We start from the raw sequence: 21,215 nt of genomic DNA on the forward strand, positions 1-21,215 counted from the left end.
TTATTTATGTTTTTAATGTGGGATCTTGGGGGTGAATTCGAAAGGAAAGATTATGGCTCAACAGTGATGTGTTTGTATGCCATGCTGGCAAGGGGTCAATTGTGCTGAACAGTTTTATGTCAACTTGACATAAGTTAAAGTCATCTGAGAGGAGGAAACCTCAATTGTGAAAATGTTTCTGTAAGACAGTGCTATAGGCAAGCTTGTAAGGCTTTTGCTTCGTGATTGATGAAGGAGGACCCTACCCATTTTGGATGGTGCCACCCCTGAACTGGTGGTCCTGGGTTCAATAAGAAAGCAGGCTAAGTAAGTCATTTGAAGAAGGCCAGTAAGCAGCACCCATCCATGTCCTGTACATCCGTTTCTGTGCCCAGTTTCCGGCACTGTTTAAGTTTCTGTCTGAACATTTTTTTAATGATGAATAGTGCTTTGGAAGTGTACGTCAAATAAATCCTTTGCTCCCCAATTTGTCTCTTGGTCATGATGTTTCCTTACAGCAATAGAAACTCTAACCAAGACACAAATGAAAACAGAAAGAGCCTATGGAACAATGGACCATGAATGGTTAAATGCAGCAGAGGATGTAAGAAATGGTAGGAGACAGCAAGGATAAGTAATACTTTTCTAAAAGTGATAGGGAATCCTTCTACTATAGAATCACACACACACACACATATGCACATGTGCATATACACAGAAAGGGAGGGAGAGAATAAAATTATTCTCTAGCAGGACAGCAATGCCTTAAAGGTAATGATTCTGAGGAGAGAAAATGAAGAATTCTGAGCACTGCTATTAAATACTCTAGTTCTTATTTAAGATACTGGTTTATAGCTAACTGTATTTTATAAAATTCATATATAGTCAGGAATTATAACTTATGTAAATCCTTCTATGCTGTTGTGTTTAGTGATAACTCTCCTCCAAATTACCTGTCAGTATCTCTAAGTCTTCTTCTGAATTACAAATTTTAGGTTTCCTGTAGTCTAAGTGAAGTTCAGCTATCTTTAAATAGATAATGGATGAATAATCCTTTACCATTCAATCTTACTTTTCTTATTGACATGTTGTAAAACATTGGCATCTAAAGAGAATTAACTCATCAATATATGTAATTCACACCATTATTTAAAGCAAATGATTGTTTACCCTTTTCAACAATTTCCTGTTGCAAAAAGTTTAAAATATGGAAAATAATTCTCTGCACATAAACAAAAGCAAATAAATAAAAAATACATTTTGGAAAGGATATTGTGAATGCCTCCAAAACATTGTCAGTTTATTATTATTTGTGTGGCATGACTCTGGAGAATAAATGCTAGCTTTGGATACCGGATCTATCAAGGTAACTTCTGGTTGTAGAGTTATTGATCACATCATCATGATGTTTTAAGTAATTCCCTTATTTATATGGCAAGATCAGTATTTACCTGTATGTGCACAGTATTTCAGAAACTGACCTTTGAATTTCTTCTCTTCTAGCATTCAGTGTCCTCCATGTATACTCAATTATCTATCATTCTACCCTTAGCTTAAATGACTACAGACATAAGGGAACTTATGTTATAATTTAAGAAATAAATTCTTCAAATAATTCCAAATGCAATAATGAGGACTTAAGCTTTTCCAGTTTGATTCCAAATGCCCAAAGTCTTCGAATAGTATATTAATTGCCAGGTATCCACTATTTTTGTTAAGAAAGTCATCAATGTCCTCTAAGTTCCTAACACAATAATAGTGCATTTACACAGGTATAGGTAGCTAACAAAGTCTGACAGCAATGCTTGCAGTAGTTGCAATAACAACAACAATAAAAGTGTTGCTAAATGAGTAACGCCTAAAATGTACAGTTAGAAAAAAATAAGAGCAAAGAAGTAGAAAAACTTTCGACTACTTAAAAATGATGAAAAATCAGTAAGAATAAAGTTCTGAATAACGCTAACATTTAAGCGGACAGTTTACCAAATAAATAACTCAGACTTTAAAATACTTGTTTATCTTATAATTTTCAGACTGGTTTGTTGTGGTTCATATTGAGACACAAAAGCCCATGACATGGCCGGGCGGTGGTGGCGCACGCCTTTAATCCCAGCACTCGGGAGGCAGAGGCAGACGGATCTCTGTGAGTTCGAGGCCAGCCTGGTCTACAAGAGCTAGTTCCAGGACAGGCACCAAAGCCACAGAGAAACCCTGTCTCGAAAAACCAAAAAAAAAAAAAAAAAAAAAAAAAAAGTCCATGACATGTAGGCCTTCTCGGGGACAGCTTCACTGTCATTCATTTTGACATTTTGTTCATCTTGGAGTTCTCCTGGAGGAGCGTCACACACAAGGTTGTCCTCTCCTGTAACAACTGTAACCTCAGGAACCCCCTCTGACAAACCTGCCTGAAATTCTTTTTAAGGGAGTGCATCTCTTTCAGGAACGTGTCCATAGTGCTTCCCTCTTGCTTTTGGTTGTGCCACAAATTTGCTCTGATAATGCACCTCACCATTTTTCACTATTCTAACACCTAAAAGGGGGTGGAGTTCATGTTTGCACACTTCTTAACAAGGATCCAGCGGAGATCTACAAAGCATTTTACTATATGATTTCATATTTTTCCATAAAGAAAAAAAATGCCCATATTTTCTTTAACTTCTTCATTTTCTTCGTCTTGCCTCTTTCTGGGTGTTTATCGTTCTTCAATAACATCTCATTAGTGAATGCTCCCAGAAACACCTCATAAAGTTTGCAAGTGGTATCCTCGTGTGTACACACCATACATTTGTTTGCCATCCAATGAAATTTTGCTGATTTTTTTTTTACAATTTTACAGTCATGATTTGAATTTGAGTTGTCACAGATAAACAAGTCCTGGTCACCAGATGGTGGTGATATGAGAATCTGTGAGGTTGCAAAAGTTAAAAATGGTGGCCCAGATGGAAGAAATTGATTACTACTTAGTACTCTGAAAAGATATCACTTATTCTTTACCCAATCTCTCTCAATCTCTCTTTGTCTCTGTCTCTCTCTTTCTCTCTGTCTGTCTGTCTGTCTTATGCTCTCCATCTCTCTCTTATTCCCACTCCCTCTTTTATTCTCTTTCCTAAGACACACTATCAGTTCTACTGCAGTGGGAGGAGTTTATTGAGTTCTACATGATTCTGTGTCACCAATCTCATGTTACATTCTTATAGTTTCTTGTACAATTCTCCATTATGATTTTCTGCCTACCCATATGCCCCATCAGTGGCACAGAGTGATTATGGACTGAAATCTCTGAAACCATGAGCCAAAATAAACCTTTCTCCCTTTTCAAGTTTTTTTGTTCCCTTGAGTATTCTGGATTTTAAAAACAAAAGCAAAAATAAAAGAACAACAAAATCCATGTCACATTCTCTGTCTTGGCAGACTCTTAAGTCATGGGTCAATACCTTGAGTGACTTCTCTCAAATGTCATTCATATTGATCTTGATGATTTAACCCCAAGCCCACAAATGTGTATTATAAAGTCATAGAAATCATAATCTTTTCAAACACATCAAGAAGCAAGACCCTTAATCTGGCTTGCTCTTTCTTGTAACATGGCATTGATTTGACTTGCTTATACATACCAATTTTCTAGACATCTATTTCCAGAATGGAGAAATTTTATCCATATTGTAGATTGTCTCTGAAAGGTATCTTCCCCAGTCAACATAGCTAGTGTTTTCAAAGGTATAATTGTATTCACTTTAACATTCATAGACTCATGATTTATTTTTGTATTATACAATAAACAGTGATTGTTGAATCATTGTAACTACCCAGGGATAGTGGTATTTTTCTGTAATTACATCGGTTCTTAGCATATATCTTATATTTTATAAAATATGTGACATAGTCACAATTCCCTGTGCATAAACTTTTTGTTAATTAAATTTTTTCTTTTATAATTTTATACATGTATTGCACCATTATGAATACTCTAATCCTTGACTTTTCTTTTCTTTTTTCAGTCAGGTCAGATCTCTGCTTCTCCAAAGGTCTCTTTCCAATGTTCATGTCTTTTTGTTTTGCTTTGTGACCCACTGTGTTTGACCATGACCATCTATGAAATATACATACAATAATACAATTTTACCTGGAAGGTTCATTACTAAGTACACAACTCAATATAATGACCTCTCTTCTCTTGGGCTATGTCAGTAACCAATAGTTCATCAGAGAATAGTAAGGGACCAGGAACATCTAACCCATTTCTGTCTTACTGTTAACAAGGTCAGTACTGAGAAGATCCATCTCAGAGCCCTAGTTCATCATTTCAATGTCTGTGTGATATTCAGAAGACAACGTTTCATAACACTTCTCCTTATTTTCAGGATTTTAGACTATTTCCATCCCTTTCTGGAATATCACCCATGTTTTAGAAGGGTCAAAATAAATGTGCCATTTAGTGTTAAACATTAAACTATTCCCTATTCTCAACACTATGACCATGCAAACGTATATTTTCCACCATTTATTATACAGAGAAACTTCGCTGAGTAAGGCTTTTATCTATGGCATGCACAAAAATATTTAGAAGGCACTTTATACGATGCCAATTTATCTAAAAACAATAATTCCTTTTGTTTTCCCATCCACAGATTTATGACAATGTTGACAGTATCAGACACAAATTTTCTCTTCTGGGAGGGAACTTAAACAAAATCACAGATTGGTTGGTTGTCCTCATGAAAGTTGTCCCTCTATTGCACCCAAGGGTACATATTGCCAAGTAGGTTGATATAGAAAACTGTAGGATTCACAGTTAGGTAAGTCTTTTCTCCTCAACTGTCTTAGTAATATCTTCCAGCACTGTGGAGTTAACTAGCATGCAATAGGCTTCTTAATTCCAGCTATATTCCTTGGTAGGTTGCAAGCACATTATGTGTTGCTTTCAACAATAGGGTATTATCATCTAGTTCATGTGAGAAACAATGGTGAATGGCAAAAGCCTGTAGTGTTTTGAAGCATCATGGAATTTTCTGACTAACAATTTATAAGGAGGTATTTCACAGGTAAATCAGTAAATGGTGTCTAGGAGCATCATTGTTCTATCAAGCAAGAACTCTCCCTTCGCCGGGCGGTGGTGGCGCACGCCTTTAATCCCAGCACTCGGGAGGCAGAGGCAGGCGGATCTCTGTGAGTTCGAGACCAGCCTGGTCTACAAGAGCTAGTTCCAGGACAGGCTCCAAAGCTACAGAGAAACCCTGTCTCGAAAAACCAAAAAAAAAAAAAAAAAAAAAAAAAAAAAAAAAAAAGAACTCTCCCTTCCAGGCTTATTATTTTTTTTTTTGCACATACAAGGAGAATTTATTGAAATATTTAATCTTTTTTAAAAAATGAAAAAAACTGTCTTTTTGCATTATACACACCAATCCAAGTTCCCAATCCCTCCCCTTCTCCCATTCTCTCCACATACCCTCCTACCCCACCCCCATGCACTCCTCAGAGAGGGTAAGGCTTTGGGTGGGTACAAGGTCCTCCCTAATATATCTAGGCTGAACAAGGTATCCATCCAAAGAAAATAGGTTCCCAAAAGCCATTACATGAGGTAAGGATAAATCCTGGTGTCACTGCCTATCGGCCCTCAATCTGACCCAGCAATGCAACTGTCAACCACATTCAAAATGAATAGTTTGGTCCTATGCTTGTTCCTTCCCAGTCCTGCTAGAATTGGTGAGCTTCCATTAGCTCAGGTAGACTCTTTGAGTGGGTGTACCCATCCTGGTCTTGACCACTTTGCTCATATTCTCACTCCTCCCACTCTTCAACTGGACCATGGAAGCTCAGTCCAGTGCTCTGATGTTGGTCTCTGCCTCTGTTTCCATCAGTTGCTGGATGAAAATTCTATGGTGATATTTAAGATATTCATCAGTCTGACTACAGGGCAAGTTAAGATCAGATCCCCTCTTCTCTATTGCTTAGGGTCCTAGCTGGGGTCATCCTTGTGGATTCCTTGGAATCTAGAGTCGGGTTTCTTGCTAACCCTATAATGGTTCCCTCAATCAAGCTATCTCTTTCCTTGCTCTCATCTCTGTCCTTCCTCCATCTCAACTATCCCATTCCCTCAAGTTCTCCTCCCCCTTCTCCTTATCCCCTTGACTTCAGCTTCCTCCATCACTCTCTAATTAAGAAAATTCTCCACAGGCTTTTCTACAGTCAGTCTTATGGAAGCATTTTTTTTTTTACTGAAGTTCCCTTCTCTCAGATGACTTTAGCTTGTGTCAAGTTGACATAAAACTATCCAGCATAATTGACCTCTAATGACATTATGTTCTATTCACGATCAGCTATCATCAGAGAAGCTTCCTCCTGCAGCAAATGGGAACAAATACAGAGACCCACAACCAGATACTATGCAATGTGTGAACCCTGTGGAAGAGGAGGTGGAAAGAGAGTAAGAGTCAGAAGGTATGTGGCACAGCAAGAAAACAAGACCATCTTAATGAGCAGGTTTGCTTTTCCTATGAACTCACAAACTCTGAGGCACTGGTCTGCACCAGACGATGTTCTAAAACTGAAAGAAGTGGACACAAGTCCCGATCCCCAACCCAGAAACAATCACCAATTGATAGCTATTTGCAAATTAAAATTTAGTTTTCTTCAAGTATATCTTACTGGAGAAATAAACTATTCTTTAGTGTAGCCTGCACACCCAGCATGTCAGGGCCTTTTCATATACATAATCTTGCATATATAATATATGACTAAAGGACATTGAGCCTATAGTTTGCGATCCTAGAGAACCTAAATAATAAGGTGAACCCAAAGAAAAACATATATAGATCCTCCTGGAAATTGGAAGCAAACAAGATGGCCAGGCAAATGTTGGGAGCATGGTGGTAGGGGTGGAGTGGGAGGAAGGGAGAGGGATAGAGAAAAGGGAGAAGGGGAGGATTGGGGAGAGCTTGGGGGAGTGGGATGGTTGAGATGGAGGAAGGGCAGATATGGGAGCAGGGAGGAAGATATCCTAATTAAGAGAGCCAATTTAGGATTGGCAAGAGACTTGCTCTAGAGAGGATCCCAGGTGTCCATGGGGATGTCCCCAGCTAGGTCCTTGGGCAGTAGAGAAGAGGGTACCTGAACGAGCCTTGTCCCATAGCCATACTGATGAATATCTTGAATATCACCATAGAACCTACGTCTGGCGATGGAATGAGATAGAGACAGAGACCTAGAATGGAGCACTGAACTGAGCTCCCAAGGTCCAGTTGAAGAGCAGAAGGAGAGAGAAGATGAACAAGGAAGTCAGAACCGCAAGGGGTTGGTCCACCCACTTAGACAGTGTGACTGATCTAATGGGAGCTCACCAAGGCCAGCTGGACTGGGACGGAACGAGCATGTAATCAAACCGGACTCTCTGAATGTGGCTGACAATGAGGGCTGACTGAGAAATCAATGATAATGGCACTGGGATTTGATTCTACTGCATGTACTGGCTTTCTGGGATCCTAGTCTGTTTGGATGCACACCTTCCTAGGCCTGGATGGAGCACGGAGGGCCTTGGATTTCCCACAAGGCAGAGTATCCTGCCTTTTCTTAGGACTGAAGAGGTGGGGGGAGGGTGAGTGAGGGAGAGGAAGGGGAATGGAAGGAGGTGGAAATTGTGAATAGCATTATTTAGAAAGCAATAAAAAATAAAAATCATATACAACTATAACATTATATTTGCTATATGTGATTATATCTACTTATAATATTACTTTCTTCTCCCTTCATTTCACACTACAATTTGTGTGTGTGTGTGTGTGTGTGTTTGATTACTTCCAGCTCAGTGATTTTACAGGATTTCTGAGTCTGAAAATGAGTGGCTCTCTGTCTTTTTCCCTTTGCGTCTCTTAGTGCACTCTGCCTTTTTCTTCTGTATATCTGTTTTGTCATTTTTCTATGAGTTAGTTTTTGTTTATCATAGTCCATTATATTAATTGTGTTAAATTATGTTTTATATCATTGTTCCTTAGAAGTTTGTTTTCTAATGAGAGACAAAACGTGGGTGGATCCAGATGGGAGGGTAGATAGTGAAAAACTAGGAGGAATACAGGGAGGGAAAATGGAATCAGGAAATATTTTCATGGCAAAACATACTATTTTCAGTAAAATGGAAAATTAAACAAAGATAGAAAGAAAAAGGCAAGAAAAGCTACTGAGCAGGAGAGTAGGTAAAGGAGGTGGAGGGTAAGTGTTTTAGCTATGCACCCATCTCCCTTGAGAATCAGTAGATCTTAAAATGCTTGGGAAAGAGAAGAGGAAGATAGAATGTAATTTTTTTTATCTCATTCATTGTTGAAGTCGTACCCAATTTATGCCCTCACAGAAAAGAAAATGCTGAATCCTTGAATACACGGAATGAAACAATTGATTTAAGAGAGTAGCAATGAGGAGGTAAGAGATGGCAAATACACACTTGTTTATTTTTACCATTTATCTGCACTCTTTCACAAGCAAAGGAGGGAAATTTAAAAAAAATGATTATATCAACAAAATGGCATGGAGAAACATATATCAACCCATTCATTCTTTCTCCTTTCTTGTTTCCATCATACTTTGTTAATATTTCACATTTATTTTTCAGAAGGATACAAGCAACACATAAATACTCAGGACTGCTCAAGATGCAGAGGATAATGGGTGACTCAGTGTCCTGCACCGAACACGACACTTTTATCAACAGCCCTAAGGCTCAGGGAACATCACAAAATAGGGAGCAGATTAAAAGGGCAAGACAAAAAAGAGTGAGAAAAACAATACATTGTTATTTGCTAGATATAACATACCCATTGCAATCATGAATTGATAGCAGCTGTGTTTGCTATGTTGGGCATGTAAATAATTAGTCATGGATGTAGTATGAGCCCATGGAGCACTTCCCTTCCCTGCTGATCTATTGACAACTGATGGTTTCTAGGAGAGGGCAATCATTGTCTTCAGATGTGAACCCATAGTGCCCCAACCAAGCCACTTTCAATAGCTACAAACCCACAGCCACAAATGAACCTGGTTTAACTCAGCGTGTCACAAAATAAAACAAAAAATAAATGCATGAACCTTAACTCTGAATATGGGAAGGGGATGGAGGGAGATGCAAAAAGATGGAGTGAGTAATAAGGATATATTATATGCATGCATGAAATGGCCAAAGATTAATGGACAAAAATGCCATATTTTGAAATAGATAGTGAAAAACATATGCCAGCTTCAGGTGAAATTGCCATACACTATAGGTACATTATGTTACACATTGTTAAAAAATATTCACTACAACCTTAGAAGTAGTAATTGAATTCTAAATTCACTTACTACTTCTGTGCCATACCTTATTCATTATGCTAGTTTCCACTGATTAGGTAATTACATTTTAATCATGAAATGTAAGGAAAATTACTAAGCATATATGTTGTATTTCCCTCCCTATTTATAATTCCACCATATTAAAAATGTAAATGAATCATATTCAAACAGGGGTGTGTAATTATGAGACTGTTTTGCTGCATTAGTGTGCTAATAGTATAAATGTCTTCTCAGCCCTGATCATGTTCCTGTGTTCCAAATTCATTCAAATTACTAAACACCTAATACTTACAAAGCTCTCATAAAGAAATGTACACATTACTCCTGTACTCAAAAACATTAAAGTGTAATAGGAGATCACGCATTGCCATTATTTGAGGAGATGATGCCTACTGATTTCCTTGAAATAAAACATTAGCTCTAAGAGTGGTGTGGTAAACTTTTAAGACTAAGAAAATTACAAATGTTACAAAGTTGAAACTTAGGAGATTCATAAAGATGAGTTAGTTATAATAGTGAGCTTCTCAGACCACCCAACTGCCTCTTCATTACATGGAGAACCCCATAAATTCAGCTTTTGTGAGTCAACCCCAATACTGGAGTGGATTTTTCAGTGACGCAACTGCCTTTGAGTTATCTATGCTCCCGTCAGTCAACTCACACCCATATGTCGTAAGTCCAATAAATTCAATGCTTCATCAAGTTGGACTTAGGTGGAATTTGTAAAATGATCTGTTGTGGTTGCCGTTTGTTCACATTTTCCTGGAAGATGTTAAGAGAAAGCACAAATGGTGGCATGATGGTACCAAAAGTGAGTTTGGGAGGTGGACTTGCATGATGTCTGCTATGGATGGCAAGGCAAGTACTGAGCCTAAACTGGCTACATGTGGAAGGGGTGATATCAACATGACAGCCTTCTCCCGTGTTGTGCGTGGTGTGTGATTTCTTGTTATGATAGTGTTTATGTGGGGCTTGATATGAGTAGTAAGACATGGGTGGTAGAGTATCTGTGAATAAACTCCTAAGGTGGCCATTCTTGAGTAGCGTTTGGTACAGTTGAAGTACTAGAGAATGCATCTTAGTTCTTGAGAGTAGCGTACTGGGATGAAATTGCTGTCAAGTTGAACGTTCTGTCTTGCTGTTACTATGTCTAATATGATGAGCAAATTTTGCCGAGATGGCCAAAGGGACTTGCTTATGTAAGGGAGGAAAGGTGCATATCTTTTAGCATCTTCCATATTTTCTTCTGATCTATTGGGTATATTTGACAAAAAGAAATTATGAGGTACTGGCTTGGTGTAAAACAGATTGGGGGGGGTGAAAAGGAAAAAGTCTAAATTACATCTATACTAATTATCTCCTCCTGGGAGCCAAAAAAAATGGAACCCATGGGAAGAGACAAGTAACAGGGAAAGGGCCAAATAAAAGTGATAGAGGATGCCCCTCAGGCCAGAGTTTCAATATAGATAAAGGAAAAATCCATGACAGCATGAAGATGGGTACGACAGCACTTACAAACAGGCTAGTAAAAAAGACAATGGCAGTCAAGGAGTATTCCACCTCTGAAGTACTTGGTTTGAGAAAAATTTGAAGAAAGTAGTGAAAGAAATTCTGTGGCCTCAGTAGTCAAGCTGTGGGACCTAGGGGCAGATAGGATCAGTCTAAATTTTATTGAAACATAGAAACAGAGAAAACTTAACTGCTATCTCTCAGATCACCAAGATAAACCCAAGGCTGCATAACCCAAGGCAATGCGATGGAAATACAACAGCTCTCGGTGGACTGGCTCAAAGCATCAATTCAAAACACTTTGGCTGAGATACATATACATACCAGGAACTGGAGTACGAACAAAGAAGAAAAGCTGTAACCGAAGGAAAAGGATGCAAAGAATGCTATATATGATTCCTAGTTCACAGGAGAGTTAAGAAACAAACTGATTCAGCAGAAATTATGAGATGATGATAGGGGGCTTTTTTTTTTCTGTTACTGAGCCCAATGAAGTATTGATCTTCAAGGTATAAGAAAGGTTTTGGCAGTTCTCAATGACTACAGAAAATGTGTATATTAAAAAGCAGCATGTCTATGCTATTTGGAAATGTTACAAAATATATGTCAGATAGAGTTTCTTTGCAAAATTCTGCTGGGAAACCAAACACTTTGCTGGAAAGCCCTTGGAAATGTTCAATATCTGACCACTATCTCACCAAAGAAATAAGAGGGCATAATACAGTGAGATACAGGTGATCCCACTGCATTTTGCTATCCAAAAGGAGATCTGGGGTATAAACCATCCCAGAATCCTTAAACGGGGTAGCTGTGGTTGTCTGACAATACATACATGTCAACTGGAGATCCCACATTGAAATAAAGATTTATTGATGTCCCACTAATATGTGAAATACTTGGGCTTTAGTAAATTCTGACTCAAATATTCCTTAATTCATGATAATCTTCCAATGCATAGGGAGTGATATACAGCAACAAATGAATATGTAGGTCAAATAGGACCAGTGAAGAGGACTAAATTTGTCCTAAGGGAAGACAATTATAATCTCCATTACTGTACTGTGCTCAATTTTTCATTGCAAGGACAAGTTCTGGGAATAGGAATGATGCTGAGGCACACACTACATGCCACCTTCACCCACAGAGAGATTTGTCTGAGTACAAACTGTAGAGGCAGCCACATGTGGCTGATCATGATGTGAGTTTGCAAAGATACATACTGTATGTAGGACCATAAATATCAAACACGACAGACTGCCTTGTGTCTGTTGAAATGAAAGAAACCATCACGGAGTGAGAAAAGTTTGAAACTGTTTACCAAAGCAAACGATCTTTAAACAGTCCACTTTGCTCTTTTAATAAGCCTGATAACTTCAGGAGAATGACAGTATTATAGATATCTATAATAAATTAGGTGTTTTTCAAAATCCATGATATTATACTCAACATTGTTCTTTTTTAGAGCAAATAGTACACATGATGGGAGTATTTCTATTGGTCCCTGCACATGGATTTTATATTCTCCAAGTCCTGAGTCTTTAGAATATTTTCTATTTGTTTGGAGTGAAGAGCAGGAAACTTATTAATATTTGTAATGCATTAACATGAGTTATTTTTATATGTAACTGATCTATCATACTAGTTGTCTGTATCATACTATAAAATATTGATTTTAAAGTATCATGAAATTTAATAATTGCAATAAATTTTTGTAAATAATATTATAAATATAAAACATTTTTTATTGTGATGATTCAGCTGTCTTTCATATGCTATGGTACGGCATTTTGATTTATTAAAGTCAAAACATTTTTCTACTTTCATCTTAAATTTTTCTATAACCTAATTTCAACCTATTTTCCTCTATAACCCATCTTAAAAGAAATATGTTGTCAAGTTGCTGAATATTTTATGACATTCTTTATAATTTCTTTTAAAATCTTCCAATTTAATTCCACTATAGTCAGAAAACATTTTAACTCAGAATTTTAAGTATTGCAATTAGAACTTTTAATTCTATTTGATTTCTGTTCAGACGGAGGCAGAACCTTCATTTTAGTTGGTTGTATGTGCATATCCAGCTTTCCCTGCACCACGTACCAGAGGTTGCTGTCTCCAGGGCATGCTGCTGCTGTCTCACTGAACATCACTTAGCCATAGCAAGCTTCTGTGTTGGAGAACTGTTGAATTTCAGTTCTCAATTTCCTGTTTCACACATTGCTATCCAGTTTGAAATCTTGGTACCTTGACTTCAGTGTCATTATGCGGGTTCATCTGAATAGCACCCAGAATACATCAGATATGAAAAATAACTTTTTCCTCGTGATTTTTCTGTTTCAAGTGTGATATATAGTTGGAACTCTAGTATCTATAGTGGATAACCTGGTGATCTGATGAGTAAGACAAGGCAGAAACCGAAAGTTGACTCCTTGATGACATATTGGGAGACACATCATGTGTCTAGGCTTTTATATTGGAAGCATATCTATAAATAATGACAAATACTCGTTTTATAGGGTATGGGGTTATTGCTGCTCTGAGACGACACGATAATTTTGAACTATAGTAATCAATTCACTACTTTACAGATTAAGTGAAGGGATAGATCAATATGCTAGCTACATTTTAAACATAAAGTCACTTATAAAATCACTTCTTTGAGAAGATCACACATTGCAAGGCCTATTTTATTTTGCAAATTTTAAGTGTATGCAATGAATAAAAACGGGCTTTGGAAAGAAAGAGTATGTACAGATGTCCCTATAACAAGACAACATCTTAGGAAACAAATTGCATATTGAAAATACTGTCATTTAAGAATTTTTTTTTCTTTTAGCGTATCTAATCTAGCTAACACTATTACTTAACATAGCCTATCTTAAATGTATTCATGTGACTGACAATGAGCTTATAGCAAGGCAAAATCATCTAACTAAAGATTTATTTTTAAAAAATAAAATGATGAGTATCTTGTATACACAGATGGATTGACATTCATAAACCTGACGAAATACAAAGCACAATATCTAAAATAGCTGGCAAAATTGTATGCTGGATAGTGTTACTGTCACCATCACAATCATGTGACTGACTTGAACTTACAATTCTGTACCTAAGCAACACCTCAAAATATTCTGCCTTGTATGTCTAGCTTAGGGGAAAGACAAAAAAAAAATCCCAACCTGGAGTACTGATTCCTTCTGAGCGTGTTGGTTTCTGAATTAGTTTCCTTATGATCCTGAAATAAAAAAAAATAAAAAAAAAAACTCCCAAAGAAACAAACAAAAACCAAAACTGTCAAAAAAGTTAATCAGAGGGAAAGAATGTGTGCTTAGCTTACAGTTCCAGAGGGACACAGTCCATAAGGGCTGGAAAAGATTTGCCAAAATGAAAGGAAATCATGCAGGAATTGGAAGCTGGTTGTTCACATTGTATCAATACACAGGACACAGAATAACAACTGGGTCCAGTCTTCAAAGCCCCCCTCTGTTGTACTTCCTCCAGAAGGGTCAGCCTTTAAAGGTATTATAACCTTCCCAAACAGCACCACCAGCTGGGGACAAAGTGTTCATGTTCAAATTACAACACGTTCATGTAGTCATAAAACTTTAAAACAAGGAGTTGATCTACTGTGTAGTTGGGGAGAGTATGTACAATGTAACATAAAAAAAACAAGCTAGGTAATAATTTAAATTATGTTGTAGTTTAGTAATTAAAAACCCTTTCAGAAGGAAATTTCTACCTCCCATATAAGATGCAAACGTGCTGGGAGGATTTCACACACTATAATTAAAGTATGTATGTGACACTCCCTGTATAAATGGAATTGTTTGGATATTTTTAATGGAAAACCTAGAAATTGACTTACTCTTACAAAAAAGTGTGTTAAACCACTGAGAAGTTTAATTTTTAACATGATTATATATACATATACATATATATCAAAAGTTAAACAAAATTTCAATATATGTAAAACTTGCTTGAAATAATAGGACAAAGTATGATTCTCTTTCGTTCATAAAATTTTTCCATATGCATTTTGCTGTTGCATTAATTTTCTACACAGTTCACTCACAGGATCAAATTATTCCACTGCTGGAATGTGTGAGTATATGAACATTCCTTTGGAGTCATTGAAGATAATTTTTAAAACGTCACCTTTAGAACAGGTTTTTAGGGTAACATGGATCTAGTCTTTCTGTCATCCTTGTAGTTACATTGCCTGAGATATTATCTGTCTTCTTTGGCTAAAAAGAGGTAAGTTAATATTGTACTTTTTATATTAGAATAAGCAACCAGAAATCTTTCTTTCTTTTTCTCATCCCTGTAGTGGCTAGTGTTACCTTCGCATTATGGGAAGTCTCAGGTGTGTTAAAATAGAAACTTCAGGAACAAGACTGAAAAAATGATATTTATTTTAAGAACATATGTACAACTTGTTTCATCATGGGGCCTTGCATCCATAATATGTAATTTTAGAACACTTCTGACTAAGATTTTTTTTTTTGGAAAAGCTAAGTAGGTAATAGCATTCAACCTGCATAATTTGCTGGCTTGTAGGTAAGACCATAGGCCAGCCATAATTGTCTTTAGTCTTACCCCATACCTTTAAGTAAAACTCAAGGTCAAATTGGACATTCGATACCCTGACTCCTAACATAAGGTGTCCAATATGCCTTCATTTTCTATCTCTTACATTTGGTCCTTTACTACTTTACTGGTTTATTAATGAAAATACAGAAATATCATTACAAACGATTGATTAATAAAAACATGTTCTAAATAAGATAGAAAATATGATTGGCTAATATCAAAAGTGCAAGTGTTAATTATCCTATGGTAGACTGGCTCTTACACTTAGTCCTAATGTCGAGGTAGATATTTATCTTTAACTACCCCAGAGCCAAGAATCTGTGAAGAAGACAGTTACCTTTGGAACCATATTTATCATGGAAATAGCTCAGGAAAGGATCCTGCCAGTTACATCTTTAAAATACAAAAATGCATGCCTTTCACTATTTTGTAAATGCCAGAGAGATGCTGCATCCGTTAGAGTTAACGGTGCGGCACTTCTGTATTCAGTAGCATGAATCATTAATCATGAGACAGGCCATATTCTTGTACCGCTTCTGCTTTCATTACTTGGCCTAATTAAACAGTTCTCTGAACTGGAATCTCAGATTCCTCTGTTACAGATTATCATTAATTATGGTGAAAGTGCTCAGAGATGTTGGGCTCAATTATATTCTACTCAACTCTGGCAGCGTGTGATTCATTGCCCAGCCTGCTCTGCAGATGCACTCTTTTCTTATCTCGCACTCCCACTTTTGGAAATTGGGCTCTGGCAGCCAACAAACTAAGAGTTATGTGCTGCGTTTTCATTAAAAACATGTTGGAGAAGCACAGCCCAATTAAGGATTCTGTATTTTATAAGGAGTGATGAGATGAACAGTGGATTCTGGGGGAATTAGCACAGTGAAGAAGCAATCTCAATCTCGTTGTATGGCTAAAGTTGATACCTCTTTTGGTTGGTTGGTTGGCGATCAGTTGCTGGAGTTTCTGATGTAAAACTTTTTAAATTTAAGGTAGATCGATTTACGCTTAGTCCATAGGAAATGAATAAAAGTATTCGTTTGGTGCCTGTGTGAGCCACTGGAAGACATTTTCAGCGACATATGCCAAGCACATTATAGCTCAAAAGACACCAGTTTCATTAATTTTGACCGTAATTTCCTAGGGTAGGCAATGAAATGTGTCCTATAGTCCTGGGTTTCATACAGCCTTGGCTAAGGTCCTCATAGACAAAGGCTGAACATCACGATGTTCAGGCTGTTGGTAGTATTTGAGGTATATGCTCGGGATTAAAGGGTATGATTTGACATATGGCATATGCAGATCAAATTATCCCAAACCACCTCTACAACAGCTATAACATATTTATTTGTTTCCTGTTTTTCTTTCTTCTTCCCTCTTTCCTTCATTATACCTTCTTTCTTTTCTCTATTCCTCCTTATTTTCCTTCCTTCCTTATTTCTTTCCTTATTTCTTCTTTTACCCTTCAATAAAAAAATTATTGTTGAAAAAATTCTGGAAACTTAAAATATATTTTACTAAATAAGAAGACCAAATTTCACAAGACAATGCTTTTCTGGCTTTCCTATTGGCTACACACATTTCCTTGTAGCTTTTCCTAAAATAATAATTAAAAAAACCTAGTTTATCAAATTCAAATATAAATACACACAATAAAGAATTGGGTAACTTTAAGTACTGTCCAGTAGGAACTTAGATGGTCTTCGATAAGTCAAGGTTTTAGAGAAACTTAGCTGTCTTGGTAAAAGTACAAACAAGTTAGAGACAAGTGGAAGTTCTGCTGTTGCTTCCTTTTGAGTCATGCATTTTAAAACATAATAGAAATTATTCGCTTGTAGAACAGCTGTTCTTAAAGTCCATTTTTATACAATTTACCTTGGAAATTTTTTTTTAAATCAAAGGTTATCAAGGTCTGTACATAAAAATTTAATTGCATATTGGCATGAATATTTTGTACAATTTTCTGTCTGCGTTTTTATTAATAAAATGTTGTCATCTTGCATTCAATACAAGATTTTCTTGAACAAATCACATATCAGGATACAAGTTTATTATTTTATTTTCCAGGAACAGAAGAAAGCAATAAATCTAGGGTTAAAATGCACTCACTTACATAAACAAACAAGTGCTCATAACTAACATGATAACAAAAAAAAGAACAGATTTGATTTGTTCAAGTTCAATATAAGATGGAAATTTCTCTCTTCTTTAATTCCACTTTAAAAGTGTGGTGTGAAACCAAATTGCCAAAACTACCTATGTCTCTGTTTCCTACAAGAGAGGTTAAGAAATACAGACCTTATTGCAAAACTGCTCTTGGGGTCGCTTGGAAACTGTTCTGGTGTGCATCAACTCCGCAAGCCACATGTCTCTTTGCCCCTTTATCCCTCCTTCACAAACATCACCTTTGCTTGTTTGATAATAAAGTTGTCCTCAGTTGCATCTTAAATACATTTCCTATACTTTTTCTTGGATATGTTCCCTCACAGAATCGGGTACAATAGTGTAGAAAGAGAGGACTTTCCCTCAACTTTATAACGACTGGAAGTTTCAATTTTCCTTCTTTCTAAATATCTTTAATTTTACTGAGCTATAAGCCATTTGTCTATTCCCTTTTCTTGAATGCAGGTTAAAATGATAAGATATTTAAAATACAATGGAAGAATAAAAGTTCTAGGTGTAAGCCTTTTGGCTTAACAGTCTGTAGGTTTTCATATCCCGCTGTAGTTTTGGGTTTTAATATATATGAAAATCAGTGGTCTTGTATCTATGCATATGTGTCATCTATAATATAATTTTGACAGATGGAGAGCTGGATAAATCTAGTCCCTGACTGTAGAAAAGCCTTGGCTTGACTTGCACTCTACCAAAACTTGTTTAAAAAGGCATTCACGTGTATTTATTTTTTAAATAAAAATTCATCTTTTTTTTTTTTCAGTCTGCCCTTCTCTCTCATTGAGATGCCGGCTTCCTCTCCTTGCCTGTCCCACATCCGCATTCTACCTGAGTTGTCGTGTTTTTCTAAAACAGTATTACTCCATGCATAATGCTGATAACTATACCATTCTACATCTCTTCCTTATTAAAAATAAATATGTTACCTTGCCCCTGTTTGCACCATCTAAAATTCTGACAATATCTTACTTAAAAAAAAATACAGACGTAGAGAACAGGAAGCCGTTTCTTCCATGAGCTGCTGTAGACAGACTGCTCATTGAAAATGTAATACACTGCGCTGTGTCACAGGTCAGCCGGCAAATGGCAATCTGAATTTTAAAAGGAATATGAATAAAATTCTGTTTTATTTTGAAAATGAACTTTCTGCCCTCCATCATGAATCCAATATATGTCTTAATCTTCTGTGCTCTTGAAGCCTGCGGCTCCTGGCTGAGTCCTTTGACTCCTGATCCTAATAAGGAAATAGGTTGTTTTCTCATCCTCCTCTCATTTTTTAGAAGGGCTGAAACAAACAGTCCCTATTTCAAATGTAATTGACAAAGCATGAAAACATGGATGTTATGTAATTTTAGGTTTACAACCACGCTCAACACCGGGGTGTTTTATTTTTAAATTTGATTAAGATGTTATACCTTTAGAAATGTGCTGTCAAGGTTTGAAATCAAAATCTCCAAGTATATGGTGCGTGTTTACCTTAGAACTGCACGTGTGTGGCTGATAACGGATAGACTGGATAACGGTAAACTGCAGTTGGCAACATTTTCATTTAACCTGGACATTTTTATGGCCACACAGAGGGATGTATAGACAGAGCTTTAAAAAATACATTTATGGCAGTTGTTGCTGTTAAAACTCAGCTGGGCATGTGCCATGCCTGTGCCTCTGTTTGCTATTTTTTTTTCTAATTAGAAAGTTTTCATTATGTTCATTTTTCTAGACTTATTGCTTCTATATTCATTTAAATTGATGAATTCTAATTAGAAAACATAACACTTTCATCTTCAGAAAAATAAGATTTTGATTTTTCAGTATGTCCTTTTCCATTTAACTACCCTGAGATTGGTATTCTGCCATGAAATCATCAATGGATTCCATTCTTAAGAAATAATTATAGAGACCGCTTTGTAAAAGAGAGAAATAGCAGAATAGAAAATGTTTAAAACAAGGGCAAGTAAGCATGCCTGCCGTGAGTGTACCTTATAACCCTGCGCTTGTCACACCATAGTCTAAGTGCTCATGCTAAGGGCATAGATGCTGCCACTGTCACAAATGTGAATACACATTGTATGAAACAGAGCTGCTCTTTCACCTAAGTGGTGAGCCTCTGTAGCACATGTACTTTGTTTAAACCTGAGAGATACCCATTATTGTTTCTCTTCATCAAGATATATTTTAAAGTTATTGTGCTATTTTTTACCATAAATTGGCTGCACCAATTATAAAATTTCAGAAACACAGAAAATATTCTACAAAAATCACATGGGTTTCTTTCCTTTATATCACAATAATGCACAGATTCAAAGAAAATATCAGCTAAAATATAACCGATAGAGTTATTCACAAGTCAACAAATAATTGCTCGATTTAAAATGATGAAAGGACAGATAGCTAAGTATAAAGGGTGAGTAAGATGTAGTCTATCAGTAAGGTTTCAGCTGAGGGAATCGGACACGTGATATGATAATTGTTATTGAGTGAATCAAGGGGCCTGGGTAAGATAGGTAAAACAGATTAGATTCAGAGAGGAAGGCCATATCTGGCACACACAATGAGGACCATGGAAAACATCCCAGGAAAAGTGCGACATTGTCTCAAAAGATGAGACAAGCTGCTTTAGATGGCAGAATACTTAGGTCATCTTCCCATTGTGGGAGTCTACTTCATATCCATATGAAAATATCAGCTCTGTAGATTCAAGAAGGGACACATGTATGTTACATACTGAAAAATACGAATTACAAGGTACAGACGGTGGATAACACAGCATCAACTCCCCTGCTTCCCTTCAGATTGTAGTCATGTTGCCCAGAAGGCATGATTTCCAGTTTCAATAATATGTGCTTCTCACATTAAGCCAATTTAGACAGAATGTTATCATTTCAGGAACAGATTTGTATAAATCATGTTATAATAGTACACAGACATCTTGGATCCTATGCGAGCAAATGGATTAACGCAATCACACTGTAGGACGATGATTAATTTTTTTCTGGCTATAGGATTTGGAATCTCCATCTCTTGCTTCATCAAAAGACAGAAAGGAGATAGTACCATGAGATATTATGTTCACGCTCCATAGCAGGTTAAAAGAGAAAAAAATGTGAACATGTAAGCAAATTAACCCTTGAAGATGTATAAGAAACTGAAAATTGAGGAACTATACTTATTCCTCAGTGGACAGAACTGTGAAATGTCTCCTTCTAGCTGCAAAGGAAGCAGGGAATAGATTATAAACTGGCATGTACATGTTCATAATTAAATTGTTTTATTAATAAGTAAGCAGGGCAGAATGTAAAGTTTATTTATAGTCCAAGCCTCAAAGGGCTCAAAATGCACTATGAGAAGTATACATCTAAATATTTATTTTTTATGTTAAAATGTTCTTTTTAATTCCATGAGAATTTCATACAATGTGTTTCTCCAAGTTTTTATTTATAATTAAAATATAGTTACATCACTTTCCCCTTCCTTCTCCCTCCAACTCCTTCCATATTCCCTCCTCCACTCCTTCTCAGATTCATGGCTTTTTATTATTTAATTATATTTATATACATGTAAATAAATATATAAATACAACATGCTGAATCCATTTAATGTTGCTTCTATGTAATATATTTTTAAGGCTGACTACTAGGTATTGG

The sequence above is a fragment of the Arvicola amphibius genome, chromosome 7, assembly GCF_903992535.2.
Source record: "Arvicola amphibius chromosome 7, mArvAmp1.2, whole genome shotgun sequence".
In the NCBI taxonomy this organism is placed as follows: domain Eukaryota; kingdom Metazoa; phylum Chordata; class Mammalia; order Rodentia; family Cricetidae; genus Arvicola; species Arvicola amphibius.